This window comes from Triturus cristatus, chromosome 6 (genome assembly GCF_964204655.1).
Source record: "Triturus cristatus chromosome 6, aTriCri1.1, whole genome shotgun sequence".
Lineage (NCBI taxonomy): Eukaryota > Metazoa > Chordata > Amphibia > Caudata > Salamandridae > Triturus > Triturus cristatus.
Genome location: NC_140589.1, coordinates 1,329,367,864 through 1,329,386,428, shown reverse-complemented (window position 1 = coordinate 1,329,386,428; position 18,565 = coordinate 1,329,367,864). Strand labels below are relative to the sequence as shown.

The following is an 18,565-nucleotide window of genomic DNA, read 5'->3' as shown; positions in this document are numbered from 1 at the left end:
TTGGCCAAATGATGACATTATTAGAACATTTTATTTTAAACCTGGTGAGAACGCGTCTTGTTGTTTGGTAAAGAAGCTTTAAACTAGCAATAAAGTTATCCTCCTTTCTTTCCATAAAATGTAGATTTTCCCCAGCTTTGATGGACAGAAAATACGGATTTTATTAGAGACACGGAGGCTAATATTATCCCGCCTGTAATCCCAACCCTGCTTTCATTTTTATTGTATTCATCTTATAGCTTGTGGACAGCAATAGAGGAGGCTGATGGAGAGATTGGAATCCACAGATGACGTTGGACATATTTTGGAATATTTTGTTTCTCACTTGGATCTGGAATATGTACTTGGTTATTTACAGACTTTTTATGTGTTCATGAGATTTATAGAGAATGTATTTATGGTATATATGCCATATGACTTGTTGCAGTGATCTAAAAAGAAGAAAGATGGCTAAGAGTTCTAGCCTTTTATATGTTGGAAATTTTGTTAGTGTTCTAAGTTCTTTAAAGGGGCTGTTGAGAGTGGTGGCAATAAAGGAGATAGAAATAATGTTTGTCTCTGTGTCTTTAATAAAATCCAAATTTTCTGTCCATCAAAGCTGGGGAAAATCTACATTTTCCTTTGTCTTCCTCTGGATCCAGTTTGCATTTTTGTGCCTAACGATTATAAAACCAAATTTCATTTAGGTACCAGGTGAGGATGTTGTAAGGCTGACATGCACATTCCCACAGCAGTGACAACATGACTACCCTCCAGTGTTCATACATTGCAATTCTGTTCGGAGCCCACATTTGTGTCATAATAATACACATATGTTTAGTTTTTGGTGTTTTGTATTTGAGTTTCTTGTTCTAAAAAGTAATCAGTAGGACACCATAACTAATTAAGCAAGCATTGCCAAACCAATGGGTCTGACATTTAAAACAAAACTTTGAAGAGGAGGTGCTTCACTGGTTGTTTTTGTGTGGATGGGTGAATAAATTAACGTGGCAAATATTCACTGGATGGGTGGCATGTGGGAAGTTGAATAGGAGATTGAATGGGCAGGTCCATTCTTCCAACCATTGATGGATTGATTCTCTCAATAACCCATTCACAGATTCATAAGTGCAAAATCTAAAAATATATGAAGAGAATTTTCACTTGTTAAAAAATAAATCTATTTTTGGAAATCCTTTTGTGGTCTGTGAATAACTTGCAGATCATTAGTTCCAGTCCAATCCTGGTCTAGCCCTGAGAGTCAATGTTTCTAGTGCAAATATATTTGTGTGACACGCAGATTACATTTTTCAGTCCTTAAAATGACATACAGGGCTTTGAGCACTTTCCATAGGGATTAGATAAGTTGCAGGTTCCTTATTTAAGTATGGTTCCTCTAGCACAGAGGGGGTAAAGACTTGTTTACTGGGGCACCAAGGAAGTGAGGGGTTAGTGCGCTCCAGCTGCATCAATCAAGTCTTTCACCACTGGGGCAACAATACTAATGGAGTCCCATATGGATAACCAAGTACACAGCAGTAAAAGGATTTCTCAACGATACCTGCTAATAAGATTAATGTACAGTCAGTGCTTTACTTCTTAAAAAACACTTTAATTCACTCAAGAAGAAAGAGTATACTCTCTTTCTCTCTCACTATATAAATATAGAGATATAAAGTGTAGAAATTCAGAAGTCTCTACGACCCTCTGGATGAGAGGTATGACCCAAACAGTAACAGAGCCTAGACGCTAATACAATAAAAACAGTTATCATCGGAATATACAGACCGTATTGCACAGGGCTACTCGAAGTTAGAGCAACAGTATGAATGCTTTTATTACAGCAATTTGGCTTTGGCAATGGATATGAAGTCATATGATTTGGATCTGTCCACTGTCCACCACCCAAAGGAATGGAAGTTCCCATCCTTCCTTGGAGAGGACACCGCTGTAGTGGTATCAGGGGACTGTTTAGGTGTGCCTGCTGTCTATGTACAGTTACTGGAGTCCCACAGACCCAGTAGCCCCTGGGTTAGTTGTAGGATGGCAGGGACTGGTCACAATGCTGGTGCACCCTGATACTTTCAGATGACACAAAAAGGGGTGGGTGTCCTATTCCACAGAGCCCACCGGCCACAGTCTAGTGTTTCAAATCTCTATGGTACACTTTTGATTTGACCGCAGGGACCAAACGGATCGCTACTAATGAAAGATATTGACCACTCTTACAAAAGTATTGTGAAGGTCACTTCGCTATTAAACAAGCAGGAATATCTACTACCGGAAGATACAATTAGGACTACATGGATATACTAATACGGCTTACCTATGTGAGACCAACATCGCTATTTTTGACGTACAAACCATCTTAGCCTTGAAAAAGCCCCAGGCTTGCACACCATTGAGGGGCAAAACACATGTTGGCTGGTCTAAGTTCTCTGCTGCCTCGCAATTAAATAGAGGCCATTATTTGTTTTCAACTACATTAAAATACACGTATAGGACGATTAGTACGTAATACAAACCCACATCTTATTCAAAGAATATCAAACCACATGTTTATTTTTATTATAGATAATTGCTTACTCTACCTTAGTTAAATATATTTCATAGTTGTGGGCATAGGGGTATTTCCCTCATAGGGTAAGCAATCAATACTGTCAACAGTCCAATACTAGTCAGCATAACTTCAGAACTATTATCCCCACCCCTTCTTTTATAACCGTACACCCAGAGAGGAATGTTAGTTAACTATAGAGGCAAAATGAACATATATCAGGGACACTGCATGACGTTACCAGGAGAGAGCTAGTAGGCAAGCCCCCCCCCCCCCACCTGGTGTCCTGGAACTATTTAGTAATGATGCCTAAATAAAATAAGCAACTTATTCGCAGCCACAGATATTAACTGTAATGTTCTCCTCTCATACTCTTTGACACATAAAACCACACACAGATTCTCATGCTCAAACAATGGATTAAATATTGACACTGAATTAGTTTATGTCCTTTTGTTTAACCCCTTCGCTGCGGCGGGAATTCCGCCGCAGCACGGGGGGGGGCAGCGCGGTGGCGCTGTGCTCATGACGGAGCCACTCCGTCATGAGCCACGGTTGAGCTGTGCTCATGACGGAGTGGTTCCGTCATGACTCCGCCCACGGCGCTAATCGCCCGCACAGGCGGGGAATTAGCGCCGCGTGGGCGGAGCGGCTGCCAACGGCCGCGGCATGACGGAACCACTCCGTCATGAGCACACGGCAACCGTGGCTCATGACGGAATGGCTCCGTCATGAGCAGGGGAGGGGTTAAAGAATAGCACACCCCTTTTGATGAAAAAACTCTTTAAATCAGCAAAGGCCCGAACATCAGATTCTCTCCTACATGAAATTAGACATAACATTGTTGTTAACTTCTGTGATAATACCTTCAAACTCGGAACTTAATTAGCACCTAATCCCTCCAAATAAACCAGCACTTTATTAACATGCCAAACAGAACTATACCTAGAGTCAAGTGGTTTCGAAATCCTTATACTCCTTATTAATCTCTTAACAAAAACCCCCAGTCCCACTATAATGCTATGAAACAAAACATGGCCTGCAGCAATTGCCGATCTATGTACATTGATCATCCTGTAAAATAATCCCTTCTCAAACATTTCAGATAAATAATTCACCACTTCTACAACATCCACCAAAATGGGATCAAAATCCCTCTCCATACACCGGCAAAACCATTTCTGCCAAGCCAATCTATACATTTTCCTACTACCTGGTGCCCAGGACTCCTTAATGAGAGCATTAGCTCCTTGTGAAACCCATGGCACCTTCCAGACGCTCCTGAAATTCTCCAAGCCACCAGCCTCAGTTGCTCTGTTATTACCATATCGTGCATCTCTACTGTTGGACCTACTAAAATTTCCTGGAATACTGGCAACAAAATTGGAAATCCACCAACATGTCTAGAAGTATTGGATAACAAACCTGATATTTCCAAAGCGGTGTTATTAACCCCACCATCTCCTTCTACTTGCGGACCATCAAAGTTATTCGAGTAATTATTGAGAAGGGAAGAAAAGCATATGGTCAGAGGCCACTCAAATCCTGTTCGGAATGCATCTTTTCCTGCTGACTCCGGGCCTGGATGCCAGCTGAAAATCTCCTTAGCTAGGCATTCAACCTGTTTGCAAACAGATCCACCTCACAGGGACACCAAAACTCCATTAACATCAGGAAAACTGATCTCTTCAGAATCCAATCGCTCAAATCCCTGTAATTCCTTGAGAACCAATCTGTCTCAAACAATACTACCAGAATACCTTTGCCAGATCATTTGACCTCGGACCTCCTAACTTGTTCACATATCTCACTGCTAAGATGTTGTCCATCCTTAAAAGAACTGAACCGCCTTGTCTTTTGTGAAACTTATCGCAACGGACCCTGCCAATAGTTCCAAATAGTTTGTGTGTAACCTGCGGTCCTCTTCTGAACATATTTCTCCTGTTGATACTGCACCACAACGTGCTCTCCAACCTGCCAAACGTGCCTCTGATACTATAATTACTTCTAGCTTCTCCCCAAAAATAGCTTTTCAATTGCACGCCTCCATATTCCTTACCCACCTACAAGTTCCTCCTTTGCTTCCACTGTAAGCATAGGGCTAGATGTATCAAGCTAAATTGCAATCGCAAACGCTGAAATTCACAGAATTTCAGCGTTTGCGATCGCAAAAACGCTGTGTGCAATGTAGGGAAGAAAAAACCCACGTTCAAAATAAGGAATCGCAAAATTTGCGATCCCATATTTTGCGCACGCATTTAGAGGATCGCAATTTGCGATTCCCTAAATGCTATTCTAGTAGCCATCGCAAATTGCGAGATTGCTTTAAGGAATCGCAAATTACCACCAACTTCAAGCTGGTTGTAATTTGCGATTTCCTACAAAAATGATTTATAGACTTGTAAAGCGCAACGTATGCCCGAGGGCGTCTTGGCGCTGGAGTAGGTAGGAGTACTGAACTATTTGGCGGCCCTAGGAATTTGGCATTTCAGTTGGAAAATAGCCAGGTTTGCAATAGCTTTCTGAATGACATGAGTGATGTGCTGTTTTTTATCTGAATTGGTAGGCTGTTCCAGGTTTTCGCTGTTCCTAGCAGGAAACTTCTGCCCCCCCAACGGGCCTGCTTGTACCTGGGGATTGACAGTAATTGCGAATGACCGGACCTTAGATTTCTGGTTGGTATATATCTTTGGAGATGTGTTCTTACATACAAAGGTCCTGTGCCCTGTAGGGCCTTATATGCTAGGCATTGTGACTTGAATTTGATTCTCTTTTCCACTGGAAGCCAGTGGAGGTCTCTCAACCGATGGGAAACTGGTTCATATTTGGGTATATCTAAAATTAATCTCGCTGCTGCATTCTGCATTCGCTGAAGCTTCAGTAGGAGTTGAGACTGTAACCCCACATATAGCGCGTTGCCATAATCCAGTCTCGAAAGGGCCAGTGCTGTGACCACTGTCTTTAGTGCATCTTTACGGATGAACGGGCTGATTTTCCTGATCATTTTCAGGATGCCCCAAAACGTGGAGGCAAGTTTGTTGATCTGACACTCAAATGTCAGTCTTTCATCGAATATTACCCCCAGGTTTCTGACCTTTGGGACTAGGGTAGGGCATTCACCCATATCAACAGGCCACCATCTTGGGGACCAGAAGGAGGTGTTTGTCTCTAATAGTAGTACCTCGGTTTTTTCACCGTTCAATTTAAGGCAGTTTTTCTGCATCTAAGTGTTTATCTGTGACATACAGATATTAAATTAATCGGCTGTCTCATCGATGTTATTTGAGATTGATACCACCACCTGGGTGTCGTCGGCGTATGATATTACAGAGAATCCACATTGCCTGATGATCGCTGCCAGAGGGGCCACATATATATTAAACAGTGTAGGGCTCAAGGATGAGCCCTGTGGCACCCCCACATGGCAGCCAGAAGGATTGATGCTGATCCCTCTACTTCTATTACAAAGGATCTGTCTGCTAAATAGGATGACAGTAGGGTAATGGCATTGTCTTGGAATCCCAGCTCAGCTAGTCTACCAATTAAGATCTTATGATTAACAGTATCGAAGGCTGCCGAGAGATCCAACAAGATCAAGGCGGCCTTCTTTCCTGCATCCAGAGTTCCTCTGAGCTCCTCTACTGCCATAATCAATGCCGTCTCTGTCCCATGGCCTTCTTGAAAACCATATTGTGAGTGGTCCAAGAAGTCTCCCGCGGTGATATATGTTGAGATCTGCGTATTAAGTAGCTTCTCCAGCACCTTAGATGGAAACGGGATCCTAGAGATAGGCCTGTAGCTGCTAGGTTCATTGGGATCAAGGTTAGCCTTCTTCAGTAGTGGTTGGACTGAGGCTGACTTCCATGCCATTGGGAATGTGCCTGACTGTATTATATCCGAGAATAATGCTCTAAGTTGCTCGCTGAGCATTTCTGGGAATAGGTGGAAAACCTTGGGGGGGCACGGGTCAGAGGGTGCCCCTGACTTGGTAGTCTTCTCCACTTTGGTTATCTGTTCCATCGTAGGTCCAGAAAAAGTAAAAAAACTTGTCCGATGCCTCTAGTCTTAGCCTGGGTCCTTCCTCCGAAGCGGTGTTGTTCTCCGAGAGTGTTCTATAAACAGTCTCAACTTTGTTTATAAAAATTTGACATATGGTGTTACAGGAATCTGGGCTGAAATTTTTTCGAGCATTCATTGGGAGGTTTGCCAGTTTTTTTATTGTGTCAAACAGCTCTCTACTGGTGTTCTTAGCCTCCTGAATTTTCTTTGTAAAATATTTGCTCTTTTCCTCGATGATCAGTTACTTTCTATCAAGGTATACGAGTAGTCAATCTTTCTTGTCTGGTCATAGTTAGCTCTCCACTTTCTTTCTGACCTTCTACATTCTTTTTTTTTCACTCTTAGCTTTTCTGAGAACCAAGGCTCAGAAGGTTTTTTCCTTTTTGGCATGAAGTTCTTTTTGGGAGCTGTCGTGTCTAGTGCTGTTTTAATCCAAGTGGTAATTTTTTTAACCCCAGAGTTAGCGTCTGAGTCTACGTTTGGCTTTGAAGCGCTTAATTGGGCATGTGATTTAGGAATGTTTATTTTATCCCAATCGTGATATATGACCCGGGAGTTGTTGCTAATTGATAGTGTTTTATGCCCATTATTCTGTACCGTGAATATTATCGCTTTATGATCCGACCAAGGGACTGGAATAACTTCCGAGATCCTTATCCCTGGGTTGGAAGTAAAAATTCCGTCCAGTGTGTGTCCTGCGACGTGTTTCGCTTGCCTAACTTTCTGTTCCAATGAGAAACTTGCCATGGTCTCAATGAATGTGACAATGTTGTGATCCTTTTCCTTTTCTAGATGTTAATTGAAGTCTCCCAGCTCTGTGAAATCTGAGTGGTTTATGCTGGACTCCAAGAAGGAGCTAATATTATCAATTAGCGGAGTCCGGGCTTTTGGCGCACGATATATAAGGAGTCCTTTAAGTGTATCATAATGTTTATTGATATTTGGAAGGCTAATGTTTCACAGTCCGGTGTACTGCCCATTGAACATCTCGCTACTCTGATTTCTTCTCTGGAGATGATAGCTAATCCTCCCCCCCACTTGTGTTTTCGGTCAGCTCTGGTAATGGAATAGCCCGCAGGAAGTGCTAGTATTAGCTCCGGGTCTGACGTTTTTTCTGCCCAAGTCTCAGTTATAAAGGCTAAATCTAGTTTATGAGTTCCTATCATTTCTGCAAGTTCAATGTTGTGTTTTATCAGCGAGCGTGCGTTAATTAGCACTACTTTAATCTCTTTGTGTAAGTGGGTTTTTGCTGTGTTATTCGTGTCTTTACTTTCATGTAACTCAGCTGCAGCCCACATTGTTCACATCTCTTTGGCTCCGTCTGAAGATCATAACGCAACCCGCAGTTGGATGTGCTCATAGTGTTCAGCTTCCATAGCTCCTCTTGTGTATAGGTCACAGTATTTGGTACTGATGGAGGAGACACAAAGGTTCTGGCGCTAGGCGCGGGCCATGTGCGGACGGGGGCAGACGGGCTTGCCTTTGGCGCGCGCGCTGCGCGCGTCGGCTGCGCGCGACGGCTGCGAGTGCGCTCCTGCATCAGGTTTTATTTGGTTGTCAGCGGGAATGCTAGTCCGCTACCCACTGTCACCCTGAGGTGTCCAAGACCACCAATATGTCCGCCTAGAAGCGCCTTCCGATCAACGGCACTTGCCGAGTCGGACCGAGGCATGTTGGCGAGGACCAAGCAGGGTGTATACAGTGTGCAAATGAGCAATTTTAAAAGGTAACTTTCTGTGACTGTATGCAAGTGGCAGCAAGTATAATGTGCAAATAAGCAATGAGCAATTCAATAAAATATCGGTATGAAGCCAATTTTAGCCAATTGTCACGCTATTCAAATTGCAATATTTTCAGTTTGAAAGCATACAATATTTACACCTTAATGTCGTTCGAAGCAGCTTGCGGCGCCGCTGTTACACAGCAGTTCCACCGCGTCCGCTGCGCGTGCGCTCTTGCATCGGGTTTTATGTGGCTGTCAGCGGGAATGCTAGTCCGCTACCCACTGTTACCCTGAGGTGTCCAAGACCCCCAATATGTCCGCCTAGAAGCGCCTTCCGATCAACGGCACTTGCCGAGTCGGACCGAGGCGTGTTGGCGAGGACCAAGCAGCGCGTAAACATTGTGCAAATGAGCAATTTTAAAAGGTAACTTTCTGTGCCTGTATGCAAGTGGCAGCAAGTATTTGCGAGTCGCAAATAAGGAATGTGTCGGAATCGCAAAATATTAGCAGATCCCTACAAACATTGCATTTTGCGAGTCTATAATAGCGAATCGGTAAAATTCGCTATTATAGACTGGCAAAATGTAATGTTGATACATCTGGCCCATAATCTCTTCTAATACTTGAACTTCAATATGCTTCTTTTCCTACTAACTTTACCACCTCTTTGACCTTTGTGGCATTCGCCAGCTGACCAAAATCTCTTCTCCTCAGGGATAAAACCCCTGACTTGAAACATAACCTCCAAAAATGTTTCTACAATTTGTCATTTAAATCAAAAGAACATTTTTGCAGCATATTATTTTTTTTATCCTCTAATGAAATCCTTCTGGGCACAAGATTCAGCCATTTCAAACTCCACATTTCACAAGCAAAACAACTATATATCTGTTTCTTACCACTTAACAACAGTAATATAAAAACTACTAATATTAAAATATCTATTTAAAGACAAACCAACAAGAAAAAACTCTTCACCTGTTCCTAAAAGGACTCTCCCACCGTAATATGCGACCTACAATAGCCCTCAGCTGTTTGTAACAACGATCAGCTGTCTTAAGCTGTTATACTATTACCAACCTGTCATGCGATTTTCCCATTTGTTTCAATTTGAATTGCCCAATTTCCTAAAATGGCCGCCTGTACGTCATGTGATATGTGAGGTAGTTGTGCCCAAATTCGTGTCTAGCCTGTTGTCAGTTTCCACTGGGCTTCTGACACGTCTTTCTCTTCGTAATTGACTCCAAGGCTACTCGTAGATGATGAGCTTCTCTGGGGTTCAATCCCAGCCGTGCGAGCCTGTACAAGGCTACGAGCAAAGGGAGGCCTCGCGCTCAGCACTTGGCATCGGAGGCTGTATTGTCTGATGCTCGCATTACCAGCACACCCTCTACCTCGCGCACCCTTCACTAACCATGTGCCGCTGCACACAGCACTTGTCAACACTTGAAACCACACACTTCTGCCCGCGGTTCTTCATGTGCTCTCAACGGCTGGGCATGCCGTCTCGCACAACGGTAACTTTCACAATAATATTAAAAACCAGTAAAATAATGAAAATGCTTCCACCAATTTATTTTAGCCCCACATTGAACAGTAACCATTCATATCAACATTCCTTCTTAAAGAAAGCCTTCAATTTCCAGATATATACTCAATGAGAGATTATCCTTCCGCGCACGCACCCAAGAGGAACCTCCGATCCGCCGTCCTCGCCCTGGCAGAGGTCCCCCGCATCTGCAGAAACAGAACAGGTGGGAGAGCCTTCCCCCACATCGCAGCCAAGACCTGGAACGAACTACCTGTAAACATCAGATGCTCCCCGACCCTGCACTCATTCAGAAAGGACCTCAAGACCTGGCTCTTCAACTGAACTGGAGCTGCCTCCCCCCCCCCCCCCCCCCCAGCACCTTGAGACCCTCACGGGTGAGTAGCGCGCTATATAAACCCCTGATTGATTGATTGAACGCACATAATTAACCCTCTAAAATATCACAACATATTCACTCCTACTATCAATTTTTCGTTAATAAAACCTTTCAACAATTTTAACTCAAATTAAAGTTGTTTCAAACTGCCATTTACCATTTGCTATTTTACAAGGAAAATATACTTATCTGCCTGGAACAGCAGCAAAAAAGAAGGAAGATGGCGGGGTGTTCTAGCCTTTTATTATGCTGGAACTTTTGTTAGTATTCCAAGTTCTTTAAAGGGGCTGCTGAGAGCAATGGCAAGAAAGGACATTGCAATAATGTTAGCCACTGGTCTTGATATAAAATCATCTTTAGGATGCAAGATGTAAGCCATTCAGCAAGGCCTTAAGGAAGACTCAGTTTACTCTATTGTAGTTCTAGGCCTATGGTGTAGTCAATCAGTTTGAAAGTTAATTGTGAACTCTAGGTTTTGAAATGTTTGATTTCATCTACCTTCACTCATCTATTATAATTTAGCACATGCGCGGATAAGATGAGAATTTATTACAAAAAATGTGCATGGTATGCTTATCATCTGGCCCAAATTTATCAAACGCACAATTTGAGGCGTCATTTTATTTATTGGTTAATGATCTTAAGGCAGCTATTTGACAGTGGATTTAGTTACGCCACATGCAGTGTTTTGTGGCATCAATAACTTATGTCCAAGAGCTTATTCGTACTGGTGCTGGCAATGACTCAGTAACATTGCAAATTCAAAATGTACAATATCGAATTGAAAAAGGCAAGGAATCCTTATTTTTCCCTCATCGAGAGCAAATGCGTACAAATAAAAATAACTTTTACCATTATTAGTGTCGACTTATCCCGCTTCTCTTTTGTTCTCTGTTATGCCCACGCAAAATCTTTGTGAAGAACTGTTCATTACCTTTCACAATGCAACAATGAACTGCATTCCCAACACAGTTCTATAAAATCCTCAAGGTGGGTCTCCTTTGGACCCACGCCTCATGCGAGTGCTACAAGCTACGGTTGGCAAAATAGAAGTATATTCACTAGCCACCTTGAATCAGTGCTCAGTATACTCAGGCATTCCAATTGCCTGTTACTAGTTAATTTACATATTTTTTAGAAGGGCACATTCATTCGTTTCAGACTGGCTTCTGCCCTTTCTGAGCAGAGAGTTTGGCCCGTCATGCAGTATAATCAATGGCGACAGTGTCTTACCTTGATATTATTAGGTCTGCCAGCAGAGTTTGACACCTTCAACCTTACCATGCTGCTGAATCATCTCTAGATCTATCCTGGTTTATATTGTTCTAAACGGTTCCTAGTGATTTTCACTGCTCCCTTTAGCTCTGCACCTAAAAATCTACTCCATGAAGTAAGTCAAGGGTCCTTTCTGTCCAACAGCCTGTTTATCATGCACGTCTGTCTGACCTTATCCAGTTACATTAACATACATGTAAATTCTCTGACTTTACATGTATGTTAATGACAGCCAGATCATCTTCAGGCAGGAAAGAGTTCTGAGTAAGTTTCATCTTCTGAATACTACGCAGGAGACAGAGGACTGGAAAGCGAGCCACTAGCTCAAACTACTCTTATAAAAACAAATGTGGTGATTTTTGGTGGCAAGGAGGACATCTTGGGCCTCAGCTTCCAGTAGGATGATGAAGGCGTGTCCCCATCTACCAAAAATTCAAGAAAAAACTAAAGCTACCAATTTGATTTGTGAATCTTCATCTTCCTTGGAACCTGCAGATATTGCTCACTTCTTCAGACATGGCTGATGTGGAAAATTCCTTCTTTTCTAACAGACTCTGGCCTAAGCTCAGCAGTTACTGTAATAGAAAGGACTCGATTCGATTATAGAAACCCACAAACCTACACTATATACCTAACATGAGTTTATTTAGAAGATGACAGCTCAATGTCTTTTGGAAGCCAGAGAAACAATTTATGTTACAACCCTTCTAAAGGACTCGCTTTTGCTGTCAATAATTAGCAAAGTGGACTGAAAGATCTTACACATTTCATTTATACAATATAGTTTTACATCTCTTCCAGTTCGCCTTTGGACCATACATGGCAAAAAATAGTCAAACTCTACAGAGTATCTTTGGCTGCCATTCTCAGTCACCTATGAACCGGTCCTTTGGCAAGTCCCAGACTTTCGGAAGAAAAGTATCTTTCTGCATTTTTTACAGAGCTCCTTAGTTTCTGCAACCAATGACAACATCCACAAGTTGTTAGATGAATTTCAGGCTGTTCTAGTCCTATTGGACCGCTCTGTGGTCTTTGACACAGTCTATCATCCTATTTTGATTAATCATTTGATCCCAATCAAGGCAAGAGATCTAACCCTAGACTGTCTAAACCTTTTGCTGGTTAATGGTTCTCAGACTCTTTAGCTCTGCCTTGAGAACCACTCTGTTCAACATGGGTGTGGCCTCTCTGGCCACTTTGAGTCTTATCTTTGCCATTCGGTTTTATAACAGTGCCGGTGACACTCAACTAATTATCCACCTAAGTGGTAATCACATATTTCCTCAAAACCAATTCAAGGACTGCCTTTGCTGAATCGCTTCCTGGATTGACACTAATTCTGTAGGCCTAAATTTGGACAAAACTGAGAACACAGTCTTTGGTAATCTGCCCACTACTGAGGATGCCGCCTGGTGGAAAACTGACCTGGGCTCTCCTCTCCTCTGTTCCGGGTCAGCTGATAACTTAAGGGTTAATATCCTGCTTTCTTTCAAAGATCATATTTGTTAGCCCCAGTGGTTTCTGGATGGCTAAGACGCATCGAAGCCAATCAGAACCCATTGTTCCAAATAGAATGAGTACGATACAATTGTCCATTAACCGGTGCTCACCCTCTGGTAGCTTGGCAGCGAGCAATAAGGCTTATCCTCGGGGCTCAAGTGCAAAGTGTTGGCACAATACCCCCTCACAACACACTGCGTTTGCCACAAAAAGACTGCACACTGTATGTATTGTAATTGCATTTATATAGCGCTTACCACCCCTTATGAGGTGTCAAAGCGCTTTTTCGGTGAAAAGCACACTACTACAGAATCGATAAAGGATTAGTGGTGAATTAGTATAGTGAAATATGCAAGTAATTTGAGCGGTGGATTGAGAAGGATAGTGGAGGGATAAAAGAGGGAAAATGTTTGCATTTATATAGCGCTTGCTACCCCTGATAAGGTGTTGAAGAGCTTTTTGGTGAGTAGCAAGCTACTCCAGAACCTAAGCAGGATAAGTGGAAATTAGTATAGGGAAATATGCAATTAATTTGAGTGTAGGACATGTTAGTCTGTTATTTGGATTGAAAAGGAATAGTGGAGGGATAAAATGTCTTTTTTTTAAAAATAATTTACTGCTGGTTGGCAACTTTGCATATGATAGGTCTCCCAAGAAAACTGCCCTGGTACCGGGTTATAGTTCTGACATACTAGACCCCTTTGCTAATCCATATATGTGAAAGAAAGAGAATGCCTTTCCCTCACCATCCTGACTTCCCTTTCCTGTTTCAGTGACTCATATACCTCCTCAGCTGCTTCTCTCTCTCAATCTTTCTCCTTCCACTACATGTGTAACTTACAGTCACTCCCACATTCATGTGAAGGCCAACACTGCACACCTCTGGCCTTCGCTGCTAAAAGTATAATAAACGAGGTGCCCTCATCCAGTTTGCACCTCTCCCCTCTCAATCCCTTTTTGCAATCCATACATTTTCTGAGCAGATTCTTACCACGCCTAAACACAAACCCCTTCAGAAATGCCACAGGTGTCTGGACATATGTTTTTTGTGCGCATGTTCCCTCTCCTTGAACATGTTCCATAATACTTTAAAGTGCTTCTCACTATACCTGATCCATGTGTCTTCACATTCTTCAACTAACTGGACATGCTCTGATTCACTAGATATGCTCACTTGCCTTGTTATCGTTCCCTCCCTAAGGAAATGTTCCCTGAGAGCTCCCTCTGAATGTTCTCCATCTGCACCTGAATGCATTGGCTCATTGGATGCAGCCATTATCATAGGACACTCTCTCTCTATGCCTTCTGCGGACATGCTCCTTCCTGAATATTTCACCCATGTCACAGGATCTCTTCTCCACTAGAACAACCTCATTCTGATTTGACATGTTCACTCCCCTTGAACTTTCACTCTCCTTTCCTCTCTTTGCAAGGGTACATTGTTTTTTCTTGATGGGTACTCTCTTTATGCTCTTGTACCAGAGCCATTGGGCCCCCTACACTTCAGTCACCTAAAACTTTAGGATGTCTCTGAACATGTCCCCTCAATTCTAGAAAGATAGTCCTTCTGCCAGAACCAGAATCCCTCCAAATGCGGCCTCTGAAGTCTCCTGCCTCCTTTGGGAAGCTATCTGACTCCATAGACTGATGTTCTATTCTCTCAGCACATATGTCATTGTGCGTGTGTGTGTCTCTCGTAAGGTTAGAAGTCACTTGTGTGAAGTGTTCCAGTCTTTTTCTCTGTTTCTCCGTCTTGGAAGCCTTCAGGGTAAATAGGTATAACATTCGCCAGATTAGGCAACAAGCAAATGTAGAGATAGGATAGTGCATGAAGACTGGAGCTGTGTAGGACATTCTGAGCTGATGAGGAGCACTGTACTCAGCAATTAACCCTTTAGTGAGCTGGGGGGGCCTTGTATAGAAGAGGAGGGGGGCTATACTATTTAGTGGGCTCTGTGCTGAGCAACAAGCCCTGTCAATTGCTTAGTGGAGAGCTCTGAGCATTGCACTTAGCACTGGGAGGCTCCTGCCGGAGCAGCTGTTTTGCGCTATATAAATTCCCTTAATTTATTCATCTTAGTGGAACAGTCCTATACTTAACATCTGGGAACGTATGCTAACTAGAGCCCTGCACTCAATAGGGAGTCCTCTAATAAGTATGTATAGAGATTCGTATTCAGAAGGGTGTCCTATGAGTCAGAGGTTCTGTTGCTCAAAAGGGTTGCGCAGGACGGCTGGTGATTAGTGAGCTCTGTACTGAGCCTTGAAGGGACAGGATTTTACAAATCAGACTATTCAGTATAATGCCAGTGGTATCTTTCGACTCGTTTCTAATGACATTTCTTGAACTTGTTACTGTAAATATATACCATTCAAACTCCTGTTTTTAAAATTTTACACCAAGTTTTCTTGAAATGTATGTTTAAATGCAATGCACCATTTGAACCTATTTTCTTTGTTTGTTTTTTGCCGCGGGAGGGCCTACTCGGGAAGGCCCAGCTCTGATCACTCCTCTTTCACTTTGGTGTGCTTGCTCCTTCAACTTGGATCTCAGCTTTTCGCCTCAACACTTTTCAGCAGCTACCACTGGTATACAGATGTAAAAGAGGCAGAAGATTCTATGATAATGGACTAGCTGGTACACTGAAAGCATCAGAATAAAAAAACACTGTAAACAACTGGAAAGGAAATGTCGCACCAGCAAGGACACAACTGACAAGACCGCCTTCAAGACAACCTTTAATTTCCACCACAGAGGGTTCACCTCACACATCAAAACAAACTTCAAATAACAGCAAAGAACTCTTCAACATAGTCAAAGAATACTCCAAACCATCAGCTGCAACAAATATTACTCCCTCACAGGAACTCCGCAACAACTTTGCAAACTTCTTCCATGACAAGATTGCCAACATTTACAGAAACTTCAAACCCCAGCCCAAGGCCACCGACTTCGTCAGGCAACACAATGAACACCCTCAACCATCACAGATATTCAACTAACCAAATGGAGCCAGCTCGCCCCTAAGGACACTGCATTCATCATGAACTCGGTCCACTAAGGGGCCCCAACTGACCCCTGACCTCACCATATCTTCAACCTAGGCGAAGCCAGAATCAGCCATGTATTCACCACCTTGTTCAACACCTCAAATGACATGGTCACCTTCCCCCAAGGACTAGAAACACGCAGACGTCAGCACCCTACTAATGAAACCATCAGCAGACCCCAACTAACTCAACACTATCAACCATATAAAAAACGTATAAAAACACTTGTCTTTATATACACATTGCCCCTACTGGCCCCCTGTTGACTAGACTATCAGAACAACCTAACATGAAAAGAAACAGTTTCTTAGCTTTGTTCATCTGAATCAGACCTCCAGGCACCCAACAGCACCTGAACGAGTGCGGGATTGCTATCTCCCCATAGACAAAAGGTTGTGACCCAGGAAGCTGGTGCACTCCCTGTCTGGAGAAATGTTTACCCCTCAAGTGAAGGTGTGACCTGCCAAAGACCCCCGGCAGTCAGCTGCAGATGCCCACAATGCACACGAAACCCCTTGGATCTCGTCTCGATGCTTTTCAAAACCAAGCACCCCGTGGCGTGGGTCCAGGGAGAGGGAGCCAATGACCTCGGACAGAGGACGCAATGGCAGGCACTACCATCTTCCTAATGTGGAGGTCGAAGACAGTCTCAGTTCCCAGCTAAGGGACCCAAACATCCCTCAGACACCACATGTCTCCAGAGTACAAGCGAGCACAGGTCCCCTTGTTTGCAAGCACAGGTCCCTCGAACTCCTCACGTCCCGGCACTTCAGATGGCTGCTGATCTTTGCGCACACAAACTCCTCTTGCACAGCGATATGATGGTGTATGTAAGGACGGCCTTTGTCCCCAAACACGATCACTTTCACCTGTTCCTGCAGCACCCAGGTAGATCCTTACGATCTGATGGAGACAGTAAGATTCCTTTGTATCCCTGGGATCTCGTGGAGAGGAGGCCAGCTCACCGGCCCTTGGAGAGTACTACCAAATCCAAACCACGACAGTTGGCATTAGTTGCAGGCCAGCAACGTACAGGCAAAATCCCCCAAGTGATAGTCCCCTTCTTGGAGCACAACAAGCGGCAAGCCACCACAACTTTGCAGATAGTCCAGTTGCACTCCCTCCTACCCTAATGATTCCTTGTGTCGATGTCCCAGTATCTAACCTCAATAGTATGGTTCCAAATCAAAAGTGCTTCGAATTTCGGAGGCCTAAGCCCCAGTAGTTATATTCATCATGGACTTTAAAGGGGACCTCTGAAATGCACAGGCTCTTTCTAAATGTTGTCCTGTCTGCCATCTACCCCGGGAGGTTTGATCACAATATTTAGTGGGGCCAAAACCCTGCTTCTTGAAATGAAGGTGCCAATTCCACCCCAACATAACCTTCCCAGAAAGACCCTTTAGATTGAGAGGTCCGCAGTTTTCTGTGAACCCCTAGTTTATGGCCCACTATTGGGAATGCACAGATGTGGCTGTCCCCCTAGCACCCAAATGTGAATTAGGAGACAGGCCAGGAGGCACACAGAGCCATGCACATCTAAAATGCCCACTTTCCCAAAGGGACAATTCCATCCATAATGTCGAACCCACTACCGGAGAGGGTTCGCCATTACAAACTCATCAATACCAAACACCATACTGTTACTTTTCGGCCCACAGCAAATAACGACAGGCAGCCTTTCCCTACATCCCCTCATGCTAATTCAATGTGAGACGCAAGCCCCATTGTACCACCCCATCCGGTGTCATTCACAACCTTTTCAGGTAACACATGCACACACCCGCACAACCTCTTCCCAACACTGCATCTTGTCACCAAGGAGGACTCATGCACACAGGCCACACCATGGCAAACCTGTGGTACAATTGATGAGCTACCTCTGTGGATGGCACCACCAGTGCGGCAGATCCACAGAGGCACATTCGAGATACATGCCCCTGGTATAGGTCTTACCCCCATATCCCAGAACTTACAGCTAACTCGAATAAGCCAATCATATACACCAATCTACTACATGTATATGATGAGCACATAGCTTTGACACTGCATGGCAGTGCCAAACTTGCTCAAGTCCTAAGGCTAGCTTGTAGAGCAGCAGAAAACTGGGAAGGAGAAAAGCAAAAAACTGAGGGAAAAGCACCCTAGAAAGGGCCATTTTCAACAGTATTGCTAAGAGGTCATCCTCTTGCTGACTTCTGCTAATTAAATTAAAGACAAAATGCGTGCCATAATTCTTTCCCACCTGGACTATTGCAAAGTCCTGTTACTCATCACTCCTCAATAGTTAAGTCATCAAGAGCAGTGGAACTAGAATGCTGCCACCTACCGGACTTTAGTATTAAAGCCTTAATCTACACACAGTTACACTCTTTGTACTTACTACCCGTTCTCAAGTGATGCCTTTTCAAGGAGCTTTGTCTGCCAATTTTCTATTATCCAACACAAAAAGATAATGGAAGGAATGCTAAACATTGTCAAACATTCAACCCC

The 18,565-nt window shown here is 43.5% G+C and overlaps 1 protein-coding gene across 2 annotated transcripts in view; it reads right to left on the bottom strand.

Moving 5' to 3' along the window:
• ABHD12 (abhydrolase domain containing 12, lysophospholipase) overlaps positions 1 to 18,565 on the bottom strand; it is a 487,344-nt gene that overhangs the window by 257,906 nt on the left and 210,873 nt on the right. The gene's annotated exons all lie outside the window — the stretch shown is intronic.